The sequence below is a fragment of the Panthera leo genome, chromosome D4 (assembly GCF_018350215.1).
Source record: "Panthera leo isolate Ple1 chromosome D4, P.leo_Ple1_pat1.1, whole genome shotgun sequence".
Taxonomy (NCBI): Eukaryota; Metazoa; Chordata; class Mammalia; order Carnivora; family Felidae; genus Panthera; species Panthera leo.
Genome location: NC_056691.1, coordinates 31756525 through 31770625, shown reverse-complemented (window position 1 = coordinate 31770625; position 14101 = coordinate 31756525). Strand labels below are relative to the sequence as shown.

General features: G+C 35.1%; 1 protein-coding gene across 5 annotated transcripts in view; it reads right to left on the bottom strand.

Annotated features, from left to right (window-relative positions):
* Window positions 1-13757, bottom strand: part of IL33 (interleukin 33) — a 37951-nt gene extending 24194 nt beyond the window's left edge. For 3 of the 5 annotated variants that reach the window (XM_042913747.1, XM_042913752.1, XM_042913751.1), the window contains exons 1-3: window positions 13708-13757; window positions 2566-2702; window positions 312-395 (exon numbers count right to left, since the gene is read on the bottom strand). The gene's annotated coding sequence lies outside the window, so the exon portion shown is untranslated. The remainder of the gene's footprint in view (window positions 1-311; window positions 396-2565; window positions 2703-13707) is intronic. The other 2 variants (XM_042913749.1, XM_042913748.1) reach the window with 2 other exon arrangements.
* Between the last annotated feature and the right edge of the window lie 344 nt (window positions 13758-14101).

The window sequence follows — 14101 nt, the reverse complement described above, 5'->3', positions numbered from 1 at the left end:
CCTACTCCCACACAGACACACTTTACATTTTATACCCATTGGACTGCTTACTATTCTTCAATTCACCACACACTTGTATACCTCCATGCCTTTGTACAAGCTGTTCCTCTTGCTAGAGATGCCTCTTCCTCTTTGCCTGGGAAGCTTCTATTTAACCCTTAGAGCCCAGTTCAAATGCCTTCATTTCCCTAACCACCCACAATCAAACAGAATTTATTGCTTCCTTTTCTTACTCGCTTATCATATCCAACTAAATTAGTTTTCCTATATCCTCTGCTGGAATGCTAACTCCTTAGAAATAAGGGTTGTACCTTAGTCATCTTTGTTTCCCAAGCAGTTATTGAAAGCAGGCACTCAGTAAATGTTGTGTACTTTGGATCTGTCCTTGCAAAACCCTGAAAAAATAGGTAAGGCAGGTATTACCCACTGAAGAGATGTGGAGATCTTGTCCAAATCCCAAACATCTACTGAGTGGTAGAGTTGGAACTGTGAGTTGAACAGATAGAATTGGCACTACTACATTTTGACCTACAAAGATGACAGTTTTATATGACTCAGTCTAATGAAACCCAGGTCTTCTTGTTCTTGGGTCAATGCTCTTTCTAAAGCATTCAAAGAAGCTGACTTTCTGTTTGGTCTATGGCCCTGTGGTTTTAGTGTGGCCAAACATTTCGAATTGTTCAGTTCAATGTATTGTTTTTATTCCCCTCCAGTGACCCTCCCCATGTCTCACATACTTTGGAGATCTAGCTACGTGTTGAACCAAATCTTTAACAATTTTTGAAGAAACAGAAGAAGAATGACCTCCATTCCTAAGCTTACATTCAAGATTTGCTCCCTCTCTGCAGGGCTCTTCAGCTCTCTCGGTCTTAGTTTCCTCTTCTCAAAAATGAAGAGGGTGCATGAAAGCCAGTGTCTTCCTATCCCTTTGACTCCTTCCTGTGCTTCTATACAGGATTCCACTCCAGCCTCTTCCTTCTCCTTTCCCTGGGCCTGCTTCCTCAATACCAGCAGCTGTACCAGCCCATTGCCCACCCAAAAGATGTCAGCCTCAGAAAACTGCACAAGTTCTGCTTCAGCCCTGTACCCTTCTCTTCTCCTTCCACTACCTTACAGCAAATAGCATAATGGGGTTAGACAAGGGGGCAATTAACTAACCTGGGGTCATGTCCTGGCAAAGGCAGATCTGAAATCCAGTTAAGCCATTGATTTGGGTACATTGTGTCTTAGGGCAAAATTATAGGGAAAGAGGAAGTCTATAGAGTCTGTAGTATATATTTTCTTTTTTATGGATTCAGGAAGCTTTTAAATGTAGAGGAAAGCAATGTATGGGAAAGAAACAACATGGAACAAATACGTCTTTGGTTTTAGTTAATTCTGAGGTTTAAAGTTGAGATCTTTTTTTGTTTACTTAAAAAAAATCTTAAGTAAAGCTGGACAAATAATATACAAATTATGAATTTTGTAAAAGTTTAGTGGAGCATAAAAAATGCAATAGGAGTATGCAGAGTTAAAAGTTCTGTGTTTTTAGAAATTTACCCTTGTATAGTGTTTACTATGTGCTAAGTATTGTACTACATGCTTTATATAGTTAACTAATTCAATTATCATAGCAATCTTGTCAAAAGTGTACTGTTATTTTCCCTATTTTACAGGTGATGAAACTGGGGCACAGAAGGGTCAAGTAAGTTGCCCAAGGTCCCTTGGCTAAAACCTGAAGCAAATGTTTTCAGAATTCATGAGGTGCTCTAGAAAGGCGTTTCTTTTGGATTTCACATCTTCCCCCCGATCCCTCACACCAGAGCAGAAACTCCTTACCCATAGTTGGTTTCTGCTTAAAGTATACTTGGTCAAGAATATTTTGATACAAGAAAACAAATTAAGGGGGTGAGAATATGGCATAAATCCATAACACCTGGATTATTTAACCCTGTAAAGGGAGAGTGAGACTAAAGTCCAATTCGTATACCATCATTGGTGGTCTTGTTGGTGAGGAGATTTAGCAACGTCATAAGAAGAAACCATTATACTTTAAGGCTGGAAGAGGGAATTTTCAAAACTTTTTCATGAGTAGAAACCTTGTCTGAAAAAGAAATATTGCTTAGAAACCCCAAAAGGATTTGACAAATCAGTAATTTACTAATATAAATGTTGTTCATATGTTTAAATTTTTAATATTTGCTCATTATAATGTTAACTAACCAGAGACTTCTCTTTTCAGCATGATGGTGGATTAGTTATTATGACCAATCCTCCTTACTAAAACTTCTAAAATGTTGAAAGAAATATTTAAAAAATCTTTCAAACTCATTTGTTGAACTGGAATGAAAGTAAAGAATGTATAGTGTTCAAAATACTGGGAGACAAGAAACCTTGGCTTTTTCCTAAAGTCATCTACTATATTCTAGAGACAGGTTAGACAACTACATGAAGTTCAGGGCCCAGGAGATAAAGTCCAGGATATGCCTAAAATGGGGATCCTAATAGGAAACTGCATGGCCTAAATCTGAACACCAAAAGGGCTACACTTGAAGTGTAAGGGTGGTTGAGATAAATAAACCTCACCTGCAGAAGGGGACTGCTAGGAAGCTCTGGCACTAGATGGAGGGAAAATCATTCTTCTGAGGATGATTCCTCATGAAAAGTCAGCCCCCACACGGGTTTGTATTTTGAAATCACAGTACCTGTGTGTTTCCAAAAGCCTGAAATAGAGAATTAAATATCAAATGCTTTTAGGTTGGTAGTATCCCAAGACAAATGGGAAAGGCAAACACAAATCCTATCTTGATGAACTCAGCTGCAGCCCAAGCCATAAAGTATTCATCCACACAGAAAAATTTCCAGGGCAAATGAATAGTTTGCAGTCAAGATTTATAAAACAAATAAAAATACTTGGCAACGTGATGAAAGCCACAGAAGGAACAGACAACAGAAGCCAACCTGAAAGTTGATTCATGTATTAGAACAATCAGAAATGACATATTGAACAACTGGTTTTAATATCTTTAGGTAGAGTTTTAAAAATATTGAAAAAAATGAATAAGGAAAATTTAGAGTTGAAAAAGATCCAAATAGAATATCTAGAAATAAAAAATACAATGTTGAAATTAAAGCTTCATTAAATAGCAGATTAAATGGCAGATTACACATAGTGAATTAGATGAAGAATCATGAATTAGAAAATATATCTGAAAATATTCATTGGAAAACAATTTAAAGACACATAGAGATGGAAAATATGAAAAAGAGGGTGAGAAACTTGAAGGACGGAATTGGACAGTCTAATGTGTATCTATTTGGAATTTTAGAAGAAGATGATAAAATAGGGAAGGGAAAATATTTGAAGGTAAATAAAAATTAAGAACTTTCCAGAATTATTGAAAGACTCCAATCCTCAGATCTAAGAATCCCAAGCAAGTTTAAAAAATTAAAGAAATCCATTAAATAATGAGGAAGGTTTTAGAAGATGTAATTAAAGCTGAGTCACAGAAAATAGTTCTGGCAGAACATTCCGTATAAGGTGGCAGAAAAACAAGGTGGGAGCAGATAGATCTAAAATCTCAACCTGGACAAATGCTTTTCAGAGTCACGCACATGGAAAAAGCAGATGCCAAGCCACAGAATGTGTATTGACTTGAGTCACTAAGTTGTGAATTAGTTCTCAAAACTGGAGATGAAATACAATCTGTCTTGCTTCAGTTCACTGCTTTAGACCTGGCTTGTTTTACTTTTTAAATTTTTATTTGTACCTAGATCCACAAAGGAAGACAACTTGCAAAGGTAGAGTCCCAAGACAAATGTGTATAACATTTGTATATATTTTAAAATATGTCATCTCTGTTCATGAAAAGATAGTAATTGCATCTATGTATATGTACGTATGGGAGATTTATTTCTGAGTCTTGCCTAATTCTTTGCAAATATGTACCAACAAGTGTTAAGAACATCTCTGAATTGGCAACAATATAAGCAAAACAGATTGCTTAACCAAGGATGAAAACTTGCCCATTAATGTTAGCTTTGACTCTGGGGATAGTCCCCAGATTCCAAAGCCTAAAGTAATTTAATATTTTTAAAATTTGAAATCCTAACAAGGATACAAGTCTTTGGGAAGTATCCTAAATTCTATCAAGTGACTTACCATTTGTTATTCAAGAGAAACATACATGAGTTTTAGACAGGCAAAGATTTACATTATGAAGCATATCTTCTGAGTAAAATGTAATGTATCTTTAACTTGGCTCTAAAGAGGTCGACTTGGCACATAAAACACATAAAACATTGATGAGGAGACATTTATTCCAGATACCACAGATATATATGTAAAGCCAATGAAAGTACACTTAACTTCAATTTCCAGTGCACAGGGATGCCACTTAGATACTTCTGGAATCGATTCTGGGAACTAATAGGCTTCATATGAAGGCAGCTTTGGAAAACTAAGGAATAACAAGAGGAATTTCTAAAAGGATGAGCCAGATATTTATGGACATGTGGAAAGTGGAACTCAAGTCTCTAAAATTTAGAAGCAAGAGAAGGCAGCCTGAAGCAGCAGCTGAGATAACAAAACTTTGCATTGGTGGAAGATAAATGTAGCAGATCTCCTTTAAAAAAATAAGAAAAACATTAAAAAAAGTTTTCTCTTTAAGAATGGAAATCAACTACTTTTTAGTCAAGTGCTTGCTAGCTACATTATGAAGACTAAAGATAAGTTTCAAAAATAGATATAAAAGATAAGTTGCAAAAGATAAGTTTCGGACTCCTGACACCCAGCCAGAAGATAAGAATTGTCCTTGTGCTAAGAAACCGGTCAGCCAATGAGCCTTTACTATTTTGATGTCACATGCAGAATCTCAAGATGATCTGGTTTATCAAATGCGATAAATTACACAAAGCAGTTACTTTGTTAAATTATACATCATTTGAACAATGTTTAAATCAAGAAAAATAATCAGGGTGGATTATTGTTAGCTCATAATGATTTAACAATACTTTAAACTTTCTTAAAGTATGTTGTGTTCAAAGTCTATAAAAAAACTACCTCTTTCTGCCATCTTGGAACCTGAGGAGACCTGCTGGGAACTGTACTCCTAAAACGACAGAAGGCTGTAGTCCAAGGCCATTTTTGCTGGCTATCAGCAGGGTCTCTGGAACCAGAGGGAGCACACAGCTCTTCTTAAAATTGAAGGTGTTTATGCTTGAGATGAAAATGAATTCTACCAAGCAAGAGATGCATCTATGTGTACAAATCAAAGAACAACCCAGTGACTCCTGGTGACAAACTTAGTAATCTAAAAAATCCTAGTAATCTGGTAAAAATAACTCACGCTCATGGAAACAGTGGTACAGTCATGCCAAATTCCAAAGTCACCTTTCTGCTAAAGTCACAGAATCCCTGTGATGCTGTACTCCTTAAGGATTTAAACTTACTGAAAAGCAAATAAATAAAAGTGTAGGTTTGTTAAAAATAAAACAAAACAAAACAACCACACAGTCTATCGAAACTAAATTTGTGACCATGGGGTTAAGAGAATAGTCCTTTTTTTTTTTCCTACCAAGGTAGGACACTTAAAAAAAGTGGTTCCTGACTTTTTTCCCCACTGAATCCCAAATACAATATAATGGTTCTTCCTCCCCCCACCCATTAATGTTGCTTTGCAACTGGGACACAAAAAGCAAATGCCTCAACCCCAAAATTACAATCTTAGGGAAGATACATATTTTTCTAAAGTGTGTCTGCTAGCTAACTCAAGTCTGGGGAAAAATTACTAGCTGCCCCAGACTGGCATAATGCCCACTTATCAAAATGGCTAAAATGAAGAAGATAGAAAATATCAAGTATTTGCAAGGATTTGGGACAAATGGAATTATACATGGCTGATTAGAGTATAAATTGCTACAGCCACTTTGGGAAATAATTTGGTAGCATTCACTAAAGCTGAGCATGTGCATACTTTTGACCAAGCAATTCTACTTGAAGGTATATATGAAAGGCATAAAAATGCCAAAAGACATAGTAAGGGAATGTTCATAGCAGTCTTAGTTATATAACTCTAAACTGGAAACATGGAAAATGTTCATCTACATTATAACAGATAAATTGTAACACATTTATTTAGAGGAATTCTAACCAGTAATGAGAATAAACATATGTGCAACTACACAGAGGGATCTCATAAACATAATGTTGAGTGAAAAGCTGGACACAAAACATATACTGTATGAATTCATTTGTAAATAGTTCAAAAACCCCACAAATTGAATATGTGGTGTTTGATGTTAGAAAGTAAAATACTATTCTTGAGGTAGAGAGTAGTGACTAGAAGAGGGCATAAGGAGACTCTGAGTCCTATACTCCTATTTCTTTAAATAATTACTGAGGTTGGTTTACCTTGTAACAAACCATTAAGCTATACAGTCAGATTTGGGCAGTTTTTGTGTGTGTATGTTATATGTTAATGAATTTTTTTTTAAGTTAAAGGAAAGAGAAGACTATCAGTGAATTCTAAAATGTACACATTCTATATCCTTAAACGTGGTGGTCAAAGAGACACTGACAGAATTAAATAAGCCCTCTATATTGTGGTTAAAAAGAATTAAAGAAGTGTCAGTGTCTGTGTTTAAGAATGCATTGAGCTGACTGGAAAATGGACGGAAATGAACACATTCTCTTCTTCCCTTTGTACAAAATAAGTGGTTCTGATATGCCTGATTAAAGACTTAGTTTTCATACAGAGAAAGATAGATACCACATGTTTTCACTCTTAGGTGGATCCTGAGAAACTTAACAGAAACCCATGGGGGAGGGGAAGGAAAAAAAAAAAAGAGGTTAGAGTGGAAGAGAGCAAAAGCATAAGAGACTCTTAAAAACTGAGAACTGAGGGTTGATGGGGGGTGGGAGGGAGGGGAGGGTGGGCGATGGGTATTTGGGAGGGCACCTTTTGGGATGAGCACTGGGTGTTGTATGGAAACCAATTTGACAATAAACTTCATATATTGAAAAAAAAAAAGACTTAGTTTTCTGACCTGAAAAAATTGAAAATTAATCAGATTAAAAGAGATTTTTCAGGTGTTTTTCAGAGTAAGGCAGAATCCTCAGGGTAACTTTGAAAAGAGTTTGGCTGCCCTTTGCAGAAGTTCTTAAAAACGAAAAATGGTTTGAGTTCTGCAGAAATCAGAGGATGTCAACAACCTGGGAAGTTATTTGTTACCTAGGATGAATGTTGTTTCTTAGCTGACAAATCACTTTTCTTTCACCAAAGACAAAATTTAGATATGCAGAAACATAAACCATTCATAGCAATCCTGTCTATCTGCCAACTGTGTCTAGGACTAGGCATGTAACCCAGATCTTGCCAATGAGACAAAGGGGTGGCGTATCTGGGACTTGTGGGACAATTTTTCTCCTTAGGAGTAAGAACTTTTTGACTTTTTGACTTTGCCTCTGTGAAGATGTAATTCTCAGAGCTGGGCCAACAATATCCCATAAAGGAAGAGATCATGGACAGTCTGAAGATGGTAGAGCAGAAGGATGAGAAGAGCCTGGGTCTTGGTGACGTCCTTGATTCTTTGCACCAACTCTGGTATTGCCCACTTCAGAACTTCTTGTTAAGTAAGCACCAAGTGTCCTTATATTTTAAGCCATATCTAATTCATTATTATATTTTTGCAGCTAAAGCATATCAAGTGATACAAATTATCTTTGGCTTTTTTTTTTTTTTTTTTTTTGCCTAAATGTAATCTACATCGGCTTTTTCTAAATCCTAAAATGAAATGGCAAACAACTAATGTATTCTGGACATTGTCTTAATCATATCTTTAAATACAGCTGGATTATTTAAACATTTCCCCTGCCCTCCCCCTGCCATGCTCAAAGTTCTTTTTTTCCTTTAGTTTTTAATGTAGTAAAAAATATATAACATAAAACTTATCATCTAACCATTTTTCAGTGTGCATTTCAGTAGTGTTACTAGGTCTGTTCTGCAGCAGGTATGTAGAAGTTTTTCATCTTGCAAAACTGAAACTATATTCATTGCACAACAATTCCCCATTTCCTTCTTCCCCAGGCCCCTGTCAAAACTGTCCTACTCTCTGTTTCTGTATGTTTGGCTACTGTAGATTCCTCACATAAGTGGACTGATATAGTATGCAGTATTTGTGTCTGGCTTATTTCACTTAGAATGATGTCCTTAAGGTTCATCCATGTTGTAGCATCTGACAAGATTCTTTCTTTTAACATTGAATAATATTCTATTGTATGTATATACCACATTTTCTTTATCCATTTATTGGTAAATGGACATTTGGGTTGATTTTACCTGTTGGCTATTTTGAATAATATGGCATTGAACATGGGTGTACAAATATCTCTTCAAGATTTTGCTTTCAATTCTTTTGGATATATACGCAAAAGTGGGATTGCAGGATAATATAGTAGTTCTATCTTTAATTTTATGAGGAACCTTCATACTGTTTTCCATAGCAGCTAAACAGTTTAATATTTAAATAATGTTATATTTAAAAAATTATGGCATAATAATATGGATATATAAATTGATATGTTATAAACAATAACATATTGTATATGAGAGAAAAAGCATGGTATGTCAGAAATAGAAAAGATAAACTGAAAATATATTGTATCAGGACAAGATTTTGAAAACATATAAGTAACTGAGATGCTTTTTAAAAAATAAATTCAGATGGCCAATAGCAGTACTGTTATTACTATTTTTACAATTAATTCTATAGATTGCCAATATACTATTATATTATTATTTTTGCAAAACATCAATTGGATTTGTTTACCAAAAACTTTTACATGTATAAATTTGTCTAAATTTGTGTGTAAAATTGATTATGAAAATTACATATACATATACATATTGGTCATTGTGCTTGGACAAATAGTGACAAAATGAAATGACTTGTAAACACTTTGAACAAAGTTAACATTCTATTTATAAAGTGAACTTTTAAACAGGTTTTCATATCCTCCAGTAACTAATGTAGCTAACAAAGGGGCAAAAACAACAACTGTCAATAAGGTATTAACATTTTCAAATTTAAAAAAACTGAAACAATTGGGCCAAATTATAAATAAAAAATATATTTTTAATTAAAATATTTGAATTTTATTATTTTTTTCAAGTGTAGAATTTCGTGATTTATCCCTTATATTCAACATCCCATGCTCATCACATAGTAAAATAGGTAAAAACTCAAGTAGGTATATGATGTTGGAACTCCATTGAAATTGCCAAAATGAACTAGTGATTTTATATATACAGATTTTCTCCCCTATCTCTGTAACTGAACTAATTTAATGTCAATAGTAAGATGAAATAATCTACTATATATCCTAGGGCCTATATTTTGTAATCTAATAATGTTCTCCACTAAAGAAATCAAAGTTCTTTGGAGAATAGCTGGTTTCTGTTACAGGTAGAAGAAATGCAAGATGAGCCTGAATAACTTGTTGCCTGAAAGCAGTGATGCATTTTGTAGAGTTCTAAGGTGATTAATAAAAGAGCAAATGAACCAGCATAAAAAGGCTTCTATGTGCCAAATAGTGGCAATTTGAGTCAAAACAATAAAAAAATTATAGCTAATCAAAACAAGTTAAGTTTGAAAATGATTTATTTACAACAATGTCAACAAAAATCATGAGTCCATAATGATGCTCAAAAGAGAAAAGCACTAAAAACTGTTTTCTGTTCAAAATATCATTTCAGAATACCTATATTCATAAGTTAATTGTAAATATTTTCTCATAATATGTGAAAGTTTTTCCTTGTACAAAGACTGAAATTACTGCTTGCATAACTTTTATAGGAATTTTCTCCTATGTTTGGGATATGTCTATCAAATAGTTACAGAAATACTGGCCAAATTATTAATACTTATGTAAAACTTTAGATATTCCACACCACCCTCACTGACACATTATCCCAGATTAGCTGGTATAGTCCAAAATGAGAACGAGAGTCCCTTCTAATGCTGATATTCAGCGGGCATGCTGAATATGCTCCATGTGGCTGGTTCTTTTATTTATTTCTGCTTATGCCGTACCAGAACATCAGAACATACATGAACATCATCACCCGTGGATAAACCAAGAGATATTTTTCACAACCAAATAGCCACCTAGTAATAAACTGTATCATATATTAGATGATATTAAATTTGATTATTAAGAGAAATTTAAAAATTAACAGTATGGTAGCTTTCTTTCCTTTCTTTCCCTTCCTTCCTTCCTTCCTTCTTCCTTTCTTCCTGCCTTCCTGTCTTTCTTTCTTTCAAATTACATTACATTTGAAACTTTTAAAAATCACTTACTCTCTTTAAGAAAAAAAATATATAAACTGCTTGACAGCATTTCTTACTGCCACTGATAGAGCAACAGGCTAAGAAGTTAGAATGGTTGATATTGAACACAGCAGAGATGCAAAACAATGAACCTCTGTCAAACTCTTTAAGAAAGCATTGAATCTTTGCTAGGAAATTCAAGAGAAGTAATGAGCAAAACATGATTGCTGCATGTCTCAGATGCACTAGTATTGTGAGGGAAAATTGTGGCAATCATCTAATTTTTGAGGTGTTCAGAGTGAAGAGGAATTAGATGTAGACTGTTGTGCTAATTAAAAGTGAAAGCAATCAGCCAAGTTTGTGGGTTCTGGCAATACCAACAGGAATGGCAAAAGAAAGTTACATAAGAAAATGGTGGCTGGCAGGAAAACTTCTTCAGATGGCAATGAATGTAGACCTAAAAAAATAGGTGGAAAGTTTTAATGTCATCTCACTCATGTTTCTGTATTTGGAAATCATGGAAACTGAATTGAAAATTGCTTTACAAAAAGATTAAGGTCATACTAAATGAAGTTGTTTGGAATCCATCTTCCTTCTTGGTCCTTTTCCTTCATGGGACTTAACTCTGGATTTTAACCTCTGGTTTGAAATTTGCTGACTGCGTTATCTTGGGTTAGTACAATCTTTCCAAATCTTACTTGTTTAACTTTATAAATGGAGAATGTTATTATCTTACAGAAGTGCTGAGGATTAAATGGGATAATGGGGGGAAAATAACTCATTTAGTACATGTTCAGTGATTAATAAAGTTACCTTTAATGACTACTTCTGGCTTGCTTTATCTTTATAGGTATCAGAACACCTCTCTAAGGTAGGATTTTTTGTTGTTATTATTATTGGTTTGTTTATTTTTATATCTTGCACCAGAGGGAAAAAATTCAGGGTCAGGAATGTTAAGTAAGATCCAAAATCACGCAGGTAGTCAATGATAGATGATGGATTTAAGGCCTGTCTGGCTCAAAAAATATGTGTATTTTTACTATTATGCTATATTGCACTCTTAAAGCAAAAACAAAAACAAAAGTGTTCACAGATATAGCATGATCTACCAATAGTAACAAGGCTAGCATGCGAGTATCTGCCAGGAGTCTGTTACAGGGAGGAAGTGCTCCAAACTCCTTATTTGCCCATTACTATCCTACAATAATGAACTTTGCCTGCCCTGTGAGGCTGTTTCCTCTTAAAGCTTTCTTTTGCATGCAGATGTCAACACCAGAGAACCCAGAGGGAAACTGAAAAAAAGATTAGAGGTTTTTACCATGATTTCCTGAAGTCCTTGAACCAAGCATCATTTTTTTTTTGAAGGAATTAAGATTTTTTTCTGCTCTTCAAGGAGATTATTTTTGGTCTTGTTTCTAAATGTCCCTGCTATAAGCTGTGATATAAATAAGAAAGATTCTGACAGACGTTCTTGATTCTTACCATGTCTGCCAAAATTTCAACTTGTTGAATGAAAGATACATAGATTTTGGCACAGTCACACTCACATCTCCAAAAATGACCTCATGCTATCAGATTTACTGGCATAAAAATTCCCTGAATTTTCTTCCTCCCAGTGCTGTCCCTTCTGCAGTACTTCCCTGTAAAGATTTTAAAAAAAAAATTTTTTTTAATGTTTATTTATTTTTGAGACAGAGAGAGACAGAGCATGAACGGGGGAGGGGCAGAGAGGGAGGGAGACACAGAATCGGAAGCAGGCTCCAGGCTCTGAGCCAGCAGCCCAGAGACCCACACGGGGCTCGAACTCACTGACCACAAGATCGTGACCTGAGCTGAAGTTGGACGCTTAACCGACTGAGCCACCCAGGCGCCCCTTCCCTGTAAAGATTGAATTCTGCATGAGTATCTCCAAAAAAGGCCTTGTTCTGTCAAATACTCACATAAATATTCCTTGGTGTTTATTTTTTTCTCCCTTCTGTGCTTCACATACACACACCCAACAGTATTTGCTTGTAATGATTTAATTCCCCCATGAGTGAACCTTTTACAACTGAATCTCACACACATTCCCAGAAGTTAGTTGTAAGTTCTGTTTCTTTAACCCTCTGCAGACCCTAACCAGGAGTGGCAGTTTCCATTTCTCAGTCTCTTGCCTTACTTTTAGCCCTGTTTCAAACCCTAAGTAAAAATTCTAAGAATTCTTCCCTCTCCATAAATGGGAAAAAGAAAGAGGTACATTCTGGCTGTATATATTGTAAGCTAAACAGTGATGGGAAATCGAAAAATATCTAGGTCATTGCCGAGAAAATGCTTTATGTAGCTACCAGCCAAGGTTTGATGGGAAATCTAGGATCCTTTCAGAGAAGAATGGAGAAAAGGTGAAATTTGAGCTGCAGAGTTATGCTTGTTCAGAGAGTTAACTATTTAAGCATATTACTCAATTATGTGATTCTTCTCAAGCACCCTAAACTTTAGGAAATAGAGGACTCTGAAGTTTTCTGAACACAGAGCCATGCCCTTTTGGGGCAAAATTTAAAGAGGGGCATCAAGTATTCTAAAGACAAATGTGAGAAGCAATAGATAGGGATATTGGGAACAGCATAGGACCACAGTATACAGGGATGATTCAAGCTGAAGAAGCACAGTGCTGAGGAGGGAGTGAGAGTCAGGAAGATCCAACCACACTTAGTCCTAAACTCTCAAATTTCCAAAGACCTTCTAGAATCAACTTTGTGAAGCAACAGTACTTTTGGATTTGTGCCATTTTCTTTATTAAAATAGTCTGGAGGTATGTATTCATGTGTGGAAAGATAAGGCAGAGAAAAGTGCAAGGAGAAAAAAATTGCCACAAGGCAGACAGTAACAAATAAAGAGAAAAAAATCTTTAAATGAAATTGTCTAAATGAAGAATAGTAGCAAAACTAATAAGCTTTTGAATTTACCCATTTAGTCATTTAGGATGTAAATTACTTATTTTTTCAAAAACTTGTTTATTTTTGAGTAGATGATTTTGAAGGGATGACCCCTCTCGGTTCTTCTATTTGTCCTCCTTTTTTGAAACCACTGGTAAACAATTGCGAGTAGGTTTGTCTTGGAAGTACAGTTATCAACTTGTTTTATGAAGTTTTGTGGTGGGGGAGAAAAACTTACTATAAAGACTATTAATAATCAATTTTAGCAATTTATTAATGATTTTCCAAATCACCCAAAGGAAATCAAAGTGGAATTATAAGTTAGTAGCAACTATCATTATTATCAACTTTTACTAGTATTGGCAATAAATAGCAACAATTCAGCCTAATCCTTTATAGAAATAAAAAATAGTTCTCCATGGTTCCCAAGATCTTATTTTGCCAAACCTGAGAAAAGAATCTACCAGAATGTTAGTCTTATTCTTACCGTGTAATCTTGTTTTGATTTCTCCTCTGAAAAGCAGCAGCTCTGTGTTCAGAGGGCTTGCAGATTCTATTTATTACTCAAAGTTTGGCAGAGAATCAAATCTCCAAAGGAGGGAGATCTGAGTGGGTGAGATTTTGGCAGGTTTTAATTGCATGTAAAGAGCCAATAGAATTACAATCCTGTCAACATTCAAGATTCCCTACTTTCTGCCTTCTCTTCATCTCCTCTTAAAATTTAATTAAACAATTATGGATTTTATGTTTTGTGGTTTTTTATTTCCAACTCACATCAGAATTATCTCACATGCAATCCCCACTCCCATCTGCAACTCACAGTCCTCTGCCCCCACACATTACAATTTGGCTCTCTTCAAAGTTGAACTTCACCCCCAGCA